This window comes from Papaver somniferum, chromosome 9 (assembly GCF_003573695.1).
Source record: "Papaver somniferum cultivar HN1 chromosome 9, ASM357369v1, whole genome shotgun sequence".
Lineage (NCBI taxonomy): Eukaryota > Viridiplantae > Streptophyta > Magnoliopsida > Ranunculales > Papaveraceae > Papaver > Papaver somniferum.
The window spans coordinates 101,238,807-101,250,612 of record NC_039366.1 but is presented as its reverse complement, the minus strand read 5'-3'; the positions used below and the strand labels follow the sequence as shown (position 1 = coordinate 101,250,612).

Below are 11,806 nucleotides of genomic sequence, written 5' to 3'. Positions count from 1 at the left end.
AATGTCTCTCTAATTCTTATTATCTTTCCTATTATTTTCGTTTTTCTTTTTTTTCCCCACCCTTCGGACTTATCTGCTTTATTTCCTTCGAGTTTTCCTTCTCATTTATCAGCCACATTTTAGTTTTTCACCCTTTTTCATCTCCTCTCTTTCTTCTTCGATCTGCAGCTTTCAAGAACCCTAGTTCTACTGAAATAGAAGAAAACGCTTTATTCTCTCCGCCTCTCGTCTCTCTTTTTCGACCTCAGAAGAAAAGAAACCCTAAACTTATTTGAACCTAATCCCATATCTGAAAATTCATTTTACAGAAATTAAATCTCTCCGAATAATCTGATTTCGCCAACCCTACAAATTAGATTTTGAGAGACGAAGAAACCCTAAAAAGTTATTTTGCGATTTCTGAGAAGAAAACAGGTAAAATCTATCTAAACTTGTTACTTGTGCTTTTGATTTTGAGGTTTCGTTGAATTATGATCTTTTCAGTTGGATTTGGATCGTACAAATGGTGAATCTGTGTGTCTTAATTTTAATGTCTGTTGGGATTTCTACCTTTAAGGATACACAAGGGAAACGAAGTCTACAATAGCGGAGAAGCATCAAGGTACAACAACAGAAGACCTTAGTTTTGACTGAAATTTTTATGGAAGAAAAAAACCTAATTCCTATGTCTTTTCTTCATGATTTTGGGGTTTTGTTTATTTGCAGCTTCGATCAACTGTAATTGGTTTGAAGACTAAAGGAGATGCACACTTCTCCATTGTTGGCTTTGTTCTGTGGTTGATTACTTATAAATGGACTTATTCATTTTGTCAATTACCGGAAGTGATTTGGATTTGAAATAGGTTTGTAGTGAAAACCCTAATCTTTGTGTTTTATTTTCTTTCACTGTGTAATTGCAAATTTGTTGCTTTAATTAATTTGGTATAAATTGGTTTTGCATATGCGAGATTCATCTGTGGTTTTGGGAAGTTGAATGAGGATTAATGCTTGCTGTTATAATTTATGTTTTTGTTATCAAATGGCAGTCTTTCATGGTATGTATTGCATCTGTGCACCTATAAGAACTGAGTTTCATTTTCCTTGTTAGTTTTTTAGTGAAAACTCTAGTCTCTGTGTTTAATTTTACTTTAGATGTAGCTAAAATATTGCGTTTTGTGATTTGTAGGTTAAAAGAAATTCGTCTCTTGTCTCTTGCAATAGGGATGTTTATCCAGAAATGTATTTAACTTCTGTCATATGGTTCAAGATAATAACTCTGATTTGTCCGCATAATGTAACTGAAGTATCGTGTTTTGTGATTTTTAGGTTAAAGGAATCCATTTGTTGCAGTGTTGGCTGCCAAGGGTTTCTTAGTATCTCTCCAGAATCTTGGTTCCTGTATCACACTTCCGGAATTTCTCTTTTTTTTTCATCAGTAGTAGTAATTTTTTATATGTAGTATTAGCAAAATCATGGTCCCAACCCCCCACCCCCTCTCCTCGTAATGCGCCTCTTGTAGATTAGGAGCTGATCTTAGAACCAGCAAGAAGCAGCTAGCAGAAATTATTGAGCAGAGAGATGGTATAAAGAAGGGAGGAGAGGATTCTGTAAGTGTTTAAAGGTCCTAGTGCGGCAATGCTCAGAACCATAAACTTCGTATTTTTTTCCTTTTGCTGATTTTTAGGTACTATATTTTCTGACTTTTTGTTCATTTGTATGTTACCATAGGTTATCTGTTTAATGGCAGCAACATCTCTTAGTTGCCATCCCAGGGTAACAATTCTGCTTCTTATCTTCAATTTAAGCAGCTAGTGGTCCAGGTGTTGCTGCAATGGAAGAGCTTGAATTGCAGACTCGCGAGTTTGATATGTTAACTGTCTGTCATTTTACCTTTTTGTTACATATTGTTCTCTGGTTCAAAACATCCATTTATCCTAACCGATGTAGGGTATTGAACTAATGAAGTATGTATTTTTATAGAGTTGATAGTGATACAACCAAAGATTATTCCCTCATTGGTATTTTTATAAATACGTTTGTAGGCTCGAGCAAGGGAAGCAGGGGAGATAAACAAGAGCTTACTCACACTCTGGCGTTGCATAAACGTGCTTGTGGAACATTCTAGACATAACCTTACAGGACTAGAAAATTGACCAGATTGTTGAGAGACTTGTTAGGTGGAAAAACCAAAACATGCATCAAACTTGTAACAGATGTGAACGTGGCAAGGGAAAAGAATGGTGTTTATGTTCTACATAAAAGATTCTTCCAGGAAGAGGCGGAGATAAAGGTCAGGTTTTGACAGACTTCTCTTTCTCTAGATCCGGTTTACAACTACAGGTCCCTTAATTACATAGATGATATCCTAACCAATTACAATGTCATCTATCAGTCTTTGTAAAACTTATTAGACTGTAAAATGATTTGTCCCACCACTACACCAAATTCTGGGATCCGTAACAGGCAAATCCGTTACTAAAACGGTTTGTAACGACTTTTTACTGTTGCAAAAGTTGGTATTACAAATTTTGTAACGGCTTTGTGGTCTATACGAATTATGGTCGTTACGAAATTCCCGCCAATGGCTGAGATGTTCGGTCGACTCCCTCACATAGACGTTACGAATTTGCCACTTGGTAACAGCTCCAGGGCGTTACGAAATTTTTTTGTAACAACGTTGTCGTAACGTTGTCGAGCCGTTACTACGTGGCACATTGTAGCAGCTTTTAGCCGTTACTACGTGGCACATTGTAGCAGCTTAGAGCCGTTACGCCGGCAGTTCATTTTCTGCCGGAAATAAGCCGGAATTTTAAAATCAATACCCTGCATGCACCTCTCAATACATTCATCATCCACACTCAACAATAATTACTTCAATCTCTTCATATCACCTTCTTTCAATTCATATCGGATTTATATAACAAAAGAACAGAAATTTATCTAGGTACCATACTTTTTTTTGTTTGTTAAGTATCAAATTTCTAAGGGAATACATGGTGTCAACAGTAACTTGTTGTATTCTTTCAACACCTACTTAACATTATTCCTAAGTTTTGAGGAATACCACATCTGCTTAGAAACTTAAGAGAATTCCTAAGTTATGTGCGGCATAATGCTCATACAACAATTGTTTACAACTAAGAGCATATAAGAATAAACAAGCACAGAACTCACATAACAGTCTCTGCCTTCTCTTGCTTAGTCTTTCGTTGTCTTTCGCTCTCAAATCTGAAACACTTCGCCTAACCTGCTCTAATAATACGTCTCAGCACCTAGAGGAAGTGAGTTGGTACCTGAGCCAATTCAAAAAAGAGAAACAAAGTTACGTCCAACTGGTGCCAAGGATTGAAAATTGTATCAGTTTGAAAAGCTCAATGAAAAAGAGTCTGCAAACACAATCTTAGCCAGACCAACAAGTTAACAGCATCAACAACAACAAAGTTCAAACACACTCAATTGTACAAGCTGGTTGTTCACAACAGCATTAAAAGGTTACGGTTCCAAGACGAAGACAATTCAATACTGACAAACAAAAGAAAGCTCCTGGTAAATGGTTTGGAGTACTGAATCTAGACCAAGTTATGCACAAATACTAAAGTAATGAATTTTATAGCACATAAGAGACAAGTGGAAATGTTTTATGATGGCTGACAGGCATAAAATGTCTCTATCAAATGACCACTAGTTACCTTCCGTTTTACGAGCATGTGCTGGAGCACGGCCTGGAACATGTCCTGGAGCTTGGCTTGCTGTTGCTGCTACATGTATTTTATCCACCAAAAGTTGCAAGAAGAATGATCAGTGTGAGAATAAAATATGTGAAATAACAATAGTTAGTGCTAGTTCTTGTGGGGCTGCCTGATGGCAAACTTATGAAGCCGAATGAACCCTACCCATGACCCTTCCTCGCTCTAATTGCATAAACACTAAAGACAAGCAGTTGTTAACATCAGTGCTGGAAACCATTGGAGGTCATGGCATGGGTTCTGAACATATAGCATGCCTGAGAAGGAGTTAACAGTTCAAATTTTTAGACTATAGAGTGAGCAGTTGCCAACAAAAAATGACTCAAAGTTAATGTAATCACAACCAAGGATATCAAACTACATAGTAAGTGTTGAAAACGGATATACTAATTAATAACACTGACCAAGGCATCTAGAAGGAAGTACAAGCTAATTATCTACTAGTTATATAGTTTATTAGTCACAGGGAGGTTAAGATAGTACCCACAAACAGATTGATGAGATAAAAAGCAACATATAAGAAAATCAAAATATTAACTGGATTTGCGAGAAGCAAGATCCAATTTTTCATGTGTCATTAATATGTGTAGTCGTTATTGTCACTGAATTTCAGAAATGATACTTCAGTTGCCACTTGCCAATTTGGTATAAAGACGTTGTCAATATAGATTTGGACAGTGAAAAGATTGTTACATGCTATAAAGACTACTAACGGGATTTAAGTACAAAACACATAAAGAAATGAACAAATTCTAACCTCAATACCAGTACAAAACGGCAATTCAGAATATTTCCCTTGTGGATTTGATGGGTTTCTTGCCCCTGCATCAGCATTAGTAGATGGATCTTTATCTTTGCTATCCATGTGCACTGAATAGCACACACATACGTACTTAAAATCTGCCAGCCTTCTCCCTTCTTCCCTCTTTAGAAGCTTCCACCTCAGATTGTCCAACAATGTGACTAGGTACTGGCAAAAAATACAGAAACTTAACCAAAATCAGAAACTTAAGCAAAGATGTAACTTTATAACAAAGAAAGTTAGAATTCCACAATCATGGAAAAAAAAGGTCCATTTTTTCAACAAACCCAGTTTTTTAAAAAAGAACCAGAAACATAATCAAACACAAAAATCAAAAATCAAAACTTTATCTTTGTTAGTCTCCGTGCAACATGAGATACAAGTGCAAGAATTTCTAAGAACTCAAACAAATAAAAATCACATTTTTTTTACAAAATTTTCACAAACCCATGATAAAATTGAAGAATATAACAGGCTTACAGTAATCAGATGACTCATAAAAATGGGTTATGATGATATTAAACATCTTTTTTCTAATTATCTATTAGAGATTACAAAACGAAAAAATACCCCCAAAACAAGAAATAAAGGTAAGTTTGGTTACCAGCAATTAGGGTTTCTTGTTCAATCACTCTTATCCTTAAATGAATCTCCATCGATTGAATTTCGGACATGAAAACGCTATGCAAGCAAACATCTTTGAATCAGAATCACCGCATCACAAACTCATAACCCTCGATTAAACACGCAAAACACTTTCATCTCCAAAAAATCAATTGATAAAATCGAGATGAATAGAAATCAAACCTTTCCATAGTAAGAGATACTTCAAGCAAAACTAATCTAATAAACCAGACTTTATATCTAACAGAAACCCTAGATCTAAGTTTATCTGTCTATTTCCAAATCTTTCTCGAACAATCTCCATCTTTTACATAAACTTCGATGCCGATAATCGATTGCTCAAGAAAAATCAGAATCGTGAAAGAACAATCTCTCATCAGTTGCCGCCGCTCTAGGGTTTGGGAGGAGGAGATGAGGAATGAAGTTTGGGAGGAGGGGAGAAATGAAGAGGATGGAAATGAATGGTAGAGAAGGGAATACCTAAGTAGGGGGGGGGGAAATATCCACTAGTGCAACCAATATTGGGTGGAAAAAAATGGCACACAAGTGAATGGCATACGCGACAATATGTCTGTTACGACCCTCGAGTGACCAAGCGTGTGACTGGCACGCCTATAAAAAATTTCGTAACGCCTAGCCTTGTTACGAATTCTTAAAAACTTAGTAACGGCTCATGTATGTTACGTATATTTTGTAACGACCATTTGTAACGGCCATTTAGCCTTTACGCATTGCTGTTACGAATCCGGAAATTTGGTGTAGTGCACCAATATTTCGTAAAATTGGAAGTTCATCTCCTTTCTTCCGCGATTCTGAAAGTTGTATAATTTATCTTTATGCCTGTACTCTGATCCCCTGGTGCAGTCTATACTTCTGTAGCACTACTAGTAGTGTAGTGTAAAGTGTTGAGTGTTTTGAGAATTGTGGTATAACAAGGAAGCATGGGTTCCTCTTAGAAATTGAATTTGCAGGTTTAGAAGCTATTGGAGGAACTTGGTAAAACAAAGCAAAGGTACCTCTCAACACCAGCAAAAATGCATATGAAGTGTTTGAGACAAGTTCTTAAAGAAGCAGAGGTAAAGTTCTTCTTGTTTTCTTTACTCATTTCAATGATGATAGGGGTTTCATTATGGCTGATATTCTTTCCAAATTGATGAATTGGGTATGTAGTTAATACCTAGGATTCATGATTCATCATCTCGGATCTTGAAAATTTGGAGTTTTGTCAATGCCGGTGAAGCGAGTACGTAAATTAGTCGTTTCCTAAAAACTGCACAGGCAGCCATGTTGATGCCTATTTTTACATGTATGGGTCATGTTTTAGACAATATTTCCTTCATGAAAAATGTTCCCCTAAGCATCCTCTATAATATGTTGAAAGGGAATACACTTTGGGTTTGTAGTTTGGTAATTATACCATGGAATGTATAGGCAGTTGGAACTGAATTTCCTGGAAAATGGTTCATGTTCCTGTTTTGCTGGGTTGTTTTGGAACACTTAGACTCTGAATTATCATCCAGAGTCTTCTAAGAAGTTGTATATAGACTTCTCTAGTTTCCATCGAGATATTATTTGATGAATTCCGTTATGTAGCAAAGTCCATAGAAATTTTATAATACAGTCACTCAAGCTGGAAAACTGGAAAACATTGGTCGTTTTTAAGCATTTTCGGAGGCAGTTTCGACCCTCTTAGAAATAGAATTTGTTGAAGGTCCCTTCTAATGAAATGTACTCCTCTAAACAAGGTTTCAGAATTGATATTAAGTATCCCGTTTCTAATTATAAATAGTGAGATATGGCCTGAAACATAAAGCACATCGCAGCTGAAATTCTGCAAAATTTCATCTAAATTCTTGGGAGCTTTTAGTTTCTCCTTTATGTTTTCTTTTTGTGGTAGACTCCGTCATTTTGGTAAATGAGTAACTTAATCAATGGAGTCTACTTTCTGTTCTCCTTTTGCTGTGAAAAAAATTTATTATATTTGCAAGGCAGAAGTAATTCAACAGATCAACATAGTAGTGATCCATTTATAGTTGTTTTGAATAGTATGGGCCTTCCACTGTGAAAGATCTCAAAAATAGTGATGTCTAATGTAATTCCCCATGTTTACACTTTGCCTCTTATAGGGAAAACCCTTAATTTTAAATGAGAGCTTAATTTACGAGTTATCCTTTGGTTGCCTAAGACATTATAAGAACCATTTTTTGGGACCATATTTTTTTTGTGGGGACCATGATTCTATTTTAGGTAAGACATTATAAGTAATCTTAAGTCACCCCTTATCTAAATGTTTTACTTAATACCAAACTTACCCTTCTTAATTAAATGTATTAGTTTAATGATTAATTAGTTATTAGTTAATGATTAGTATGATTAGTAATGATTAGAGATTAGTATGCTTAGTAATGATTAGTTATCATTAATAAGTTCTATTACAAAAAATTGAAAATTTTCTTTGCGAGAAATTTTAAATTTTTTTGCGATCAAGTTCGGTCACCCAAATTTATGACCAAAAACAAACTTAATGATTAGTGATTAGTATGAATAGTAATGCTTAGTTACCAGTAAGAAGTTCGGTTACAAAAAATTGAAATTTTTCCTTGCGATCAAACCGAACTCTATATTTGGTGTGACCATTAAATAGTTCGGTTATAAAAAAATTTAAAACTTTTTACGATCAAACCGAACTTAAAGTTCGGTTAAGAAACATTTTTGCGACATAACCGAACTAAAGTTCGGTTGGGAAATGTTTTTTGCGACATAACCGAACTATGGTTCGGTTGGGAAATATTTTGCGAAATAACCGAACTAAGGTTCGGTTGGGAAATGTTTTTTTGCAACTAACCGAACTATTAGGGATCGGTTGGGAAATGTTTTTTGCTACTAACCGAACTAAGGTTCGGTTGGGAAATGTTTTTGCAACTAACCGAACTATTAGGGTTCTGTTGGGAAAAGTTTTTTGCTACTAATCGAACTATTAGGGTTCGATTGGGAAATTTTTTTTTGCGAAATAGCCAAACTGTTCTTCATGTTCATCATTTCCATTAGGTTCGGTTAGTTCGACAAAGTTTTTCACATAATTCCTAGTCGAACTTCTCTCTGCAACTTCCATTTTCAACTCATTTTGATGGTTAATACTCATTTTTCAATCGAACGAGGAACGTAGAAGAAGAAGAGGATAAATTTTTTTTCAAAACTAAAAAATTTCGATTCCCCTCTATTTTTGTTTTTGATTTTGATTTTGATTTTGGTTAATAGATTCATTTAGATTAGATATATATGATTAGATTTATATAGTTATTTGGTTAGTTTTAATTTAAATTAAAGTAAAGGGTAAATGTGTATTTACCTAACTTTAGGACACCCCTTATAAGTATAGGGAGGTTGGCCTAATATGACCAAGGTCCCCTCAAAAAAACTATGGTCCCTAAAAAATGGTTCTTGCCTAAGCTCGTCATAGAACACGAAATGTTGTTAATAAAACTGTTCGTTGCTCTGGGTTTGCCAACTGGGCTAGACCCTGGTGGTATGGGAATAATCACTTGCATTTTTCTCTTATACCATTAATGTGTCTATCCAATTTCTGGAGCATGGATTTGATAGTGCAATCTTAGTTTAGAAAATACAAATATTCAAACATGAGACATGACCTCATTAAATTATGAACCCTGATTTTGGGCATACTGAAATCTTTCTAGGCATATTGAATGAAGACAAAAAAGGTTGTGAAATAACAAAATCAGATATCCCCTTAACCCAGATTTTTTTAATGGCAAATCTACCCTTTACGTATTAGTGTTAATAATCTGGATTAGTGATTAAATATTTTGTTTAGTGATTAAGATAATTTTCAGAATTATAAAGGTTGTTTAGATGAAAAAATTTGGGGGAAAAAAATCAAAGTTTTGGTTAAGAAGGAGAGAAAGAGAAGGAGAAAGTGAGAAAATTTTAATTCTTGATTCAATGGAGGATGAGGAGGGTCATAATTCATATAAAAAACCTAGAAAAATACATATCAACTACAACAATGATTCCCAAATGGCTATTTCTTAGATTATGAGAATGATTTTACACAAACTCAAACTCAAGCTCAAACTCAAACACAAACTCAAGATGATGATTTTTATGAGCCAAATCCAGATGATGAGCACATATATGAGGAATCCAATGCTTCTAATACACAGGTAGACTTCTATCTTATGCTCAATCTCACTTCTATAGCTACAAATTATCAAAATTTTGGATTTTTGCTTCATGGTTCGGCGAACCAGGTTGAGGTTCGGCTCACATCTATGAGCCGAATCAAGCAAATGATGAATGGTTCGGCTCACTGAATCTGTTTACAACATGCGATGAACCTATAATTTTCAATTCTCACCCTTTTGCTACACACTAGTTCGGCTTATATGAAAGTTTCATAGTAAGCCGAACAACATCCTGCATAGCCCGGAATAAGAAAATTAATGGTTCGGCTTATGTTGATAATAGTGTATAAGCCGAAACCTCTAAATGTTTAAGGTTCTGCACATAATTTCATTATCGTATGAGCCGAACATAAATTTGTTAATTTTTGGGTTAAAATATTGAGTGTGGTTCAGCACATATTTAGAATATCGTATAAGTCGAAACCTGTAAATTTTCATGATTCGGCACATAATATGATTGTCGAATGAGCCGAACCTTGCTATTATAATTCTTTTCTAGTATTTAACCTTGTGATATTCTTTGTAGATCGTGGTTGGACCCATGGAAAATCAACCTGATCCAGTCGACATAATTCACGAGGATACCAAGGATCACTTCCAAAATGATTTGGTATGTAAGAATTTTTTGAGCACCTTAATGTTGTCGGAATATTCCAAAGTTTTTCTTACAAATTATTTGTTTTGGAATGAACGTAGACATGGAAAACTAAACCCGAAGTTCTTGATTGTCTTGAGGAACATGCGATGAAGGTAAATTGTGTACTAGTTAAAGGACAACAAAGATGATGGGATCGGTTTGAAATGATTTGTGAGCGTAGTGGAACCGGCGCTAGCAAGGTTAAAAAGGGTACCATATATTTTGGGAAGACCGGGAGAAAGAATAGGACGAAGACGAAGAAAAGAAATTGTCCTTTCAAGATCATTTTCAACCTCAAGAATAAGACCATGAAGAAAGAGGATCAATATTGGATAATGAATAAAGATATGGATTGTCGTCATAACCACCCACGTCCCAAAGACCTTCGTGGACATGCGAAAGTAGCACGACTCAAACCCGACGAGATGCTAGAAGTGGATAAAATGACACGAGCACGTTTGCCACCTTCTAGGATTCTTAGCAAATTGAAGGCGGACAACAAGAATAACAAGTCGACTATGCAAACTATCTACAATGCAAGACAAAAGATTAGAAGACTCAATTTTCAAGGTAGGATGGTGATGCAACAAGTAATGTGGTTAGGGATGAAGAATAACTACGCTTTCCAAAAGAAGTTGGATGACTTCGGTCAAGTCACACACCTTTTCCTTGCCCACTCGGAATGCGCTCAATTGGCTCTATGCTTCCCAAAACTTATTATATTGGATTGCACGTACAAGACTAATAAATATGAGATGTTGTTGATGAACATTTTGGGGCATACTTTGGCAAAGGCACCGTTCACCGTGGCTTTTTGTTTCATGAAAAATGAGAAGAAAGAGAGTTATGTTTGGGGGTTAGAACAATTGAAGTTAATCTTCCGGGAGGGTGCTCTTCCTAAAGTGTTCGTTTCCGATCAAGATTCATCGTTGATGTATGCTATTAAGAAGGTATTTTCGGATGCATTCAATTTTCTTTGTACGTTTCACATATGGTGAAATGTGAGGAAAAAATGCCAACCGATAATTCAACCACTTAAGTTGAAAGAATTAGAGAATCTTTCTAAGCTACCGTTGGAGACACGAATAAAGAAAAATAAGGAATTCTTGAAAGCATATGAACATAATGAGATGTTGTGGGCTTCTTTCCAAGGCGAATGGGAAGCTTTGATATGGTCAATCCCCGAGGATGTCTATTAAGAAAATTTTAAAATGCTTATTAAGCATTGGAAGACCGCCTACCCCGATGTCATTACTTACTTGGTCAAAGATGTGTTGGAACCTAATAAAGAAAGGTTCGTGAGTTGTTTCACAAATCGGCACAAACACTTCGACAACCAAGCCACAAGTATGGTAGAGTCGGCTCATTATCGGTTGAAGAAGAACCTTTTTGGTTGTGTTGACACTTTTGTCACGGTTTTTGATGCAATTGATGAATATTTCAAAAGTGATGTTGTGAGAATTAAAGTCGCGTTCGATCATGACCTTATGTTTAGACACAAGAATTATGGTACTAATTGGCTACGGGAATTAACTTATAGAGTCTCCCATCTATGCATCGACTTGTTGATGAAAGAAGTGGATTTGATTAAGACATTAGGCGCCACCTTGGAGGAAGAGTGTGTTTGTACAATGAAGACATCTATGGGACTTCCACGCCGCCACGACCTACTTCGGTACAAGGATGGTATCATACCATTTGAGGATATTGATCATTTTTGGAAATAATTAAACTTCGATCCTCTCCCAACCGAAGATGACGATGATGATCTAGAGATATGGGACACGACAAATGGGAAAAAATTGGCGGAGAT

The 11,806-nt window shown here is 35.7% G+C and overlaps 2 long non-coding RNA genes across 3 annotated transcripts; one reads left to right on the top strand and one right to left on the bottom strand.

Annotated features, from left to right (window-relative positions):
- Positions 1 to 1,170: 1,170 nt before the first annotated feature.
- LOC113308826 lies at positions 1,171 to 2,318 on the top strand. Its single transcript, XR_003340111.1, has 3 exons — positions 1,171 to 1,218; positions 1,306 to 1,586; positions 1,708 to 2,318. It is a non-coding gene; the product is annotated as an uncharacterized LOC113308826 (long non-coding RNA).
- A 600-nt stretch (positions 2,319 to 2,918) lies between these two features.
- Positions 2,919 to 5,541, bottom strand: LOC113308296. Of its 2 annotated transcripts, none has more exons than XR_003339649.1 (4): positions 5,132 to 5,541; positions 4,483 to 4,695; positions 3,669 to 3,737; positions 2,919 to 3,272 (listed from the first exon to the last, which is right to left on the bottom strand). It is a non-coding gene; the product is annotated as an uncharacterized LOC113308296 (long non-coding RNA). The 2 variants fall into 2 exon arrangements; XR_003339648.1 differs by having other exon boundaries at positions 3,669 to 3,734.
- Positions 5,542 to 11,806: the final 6,265 nt, after the last annotated feature.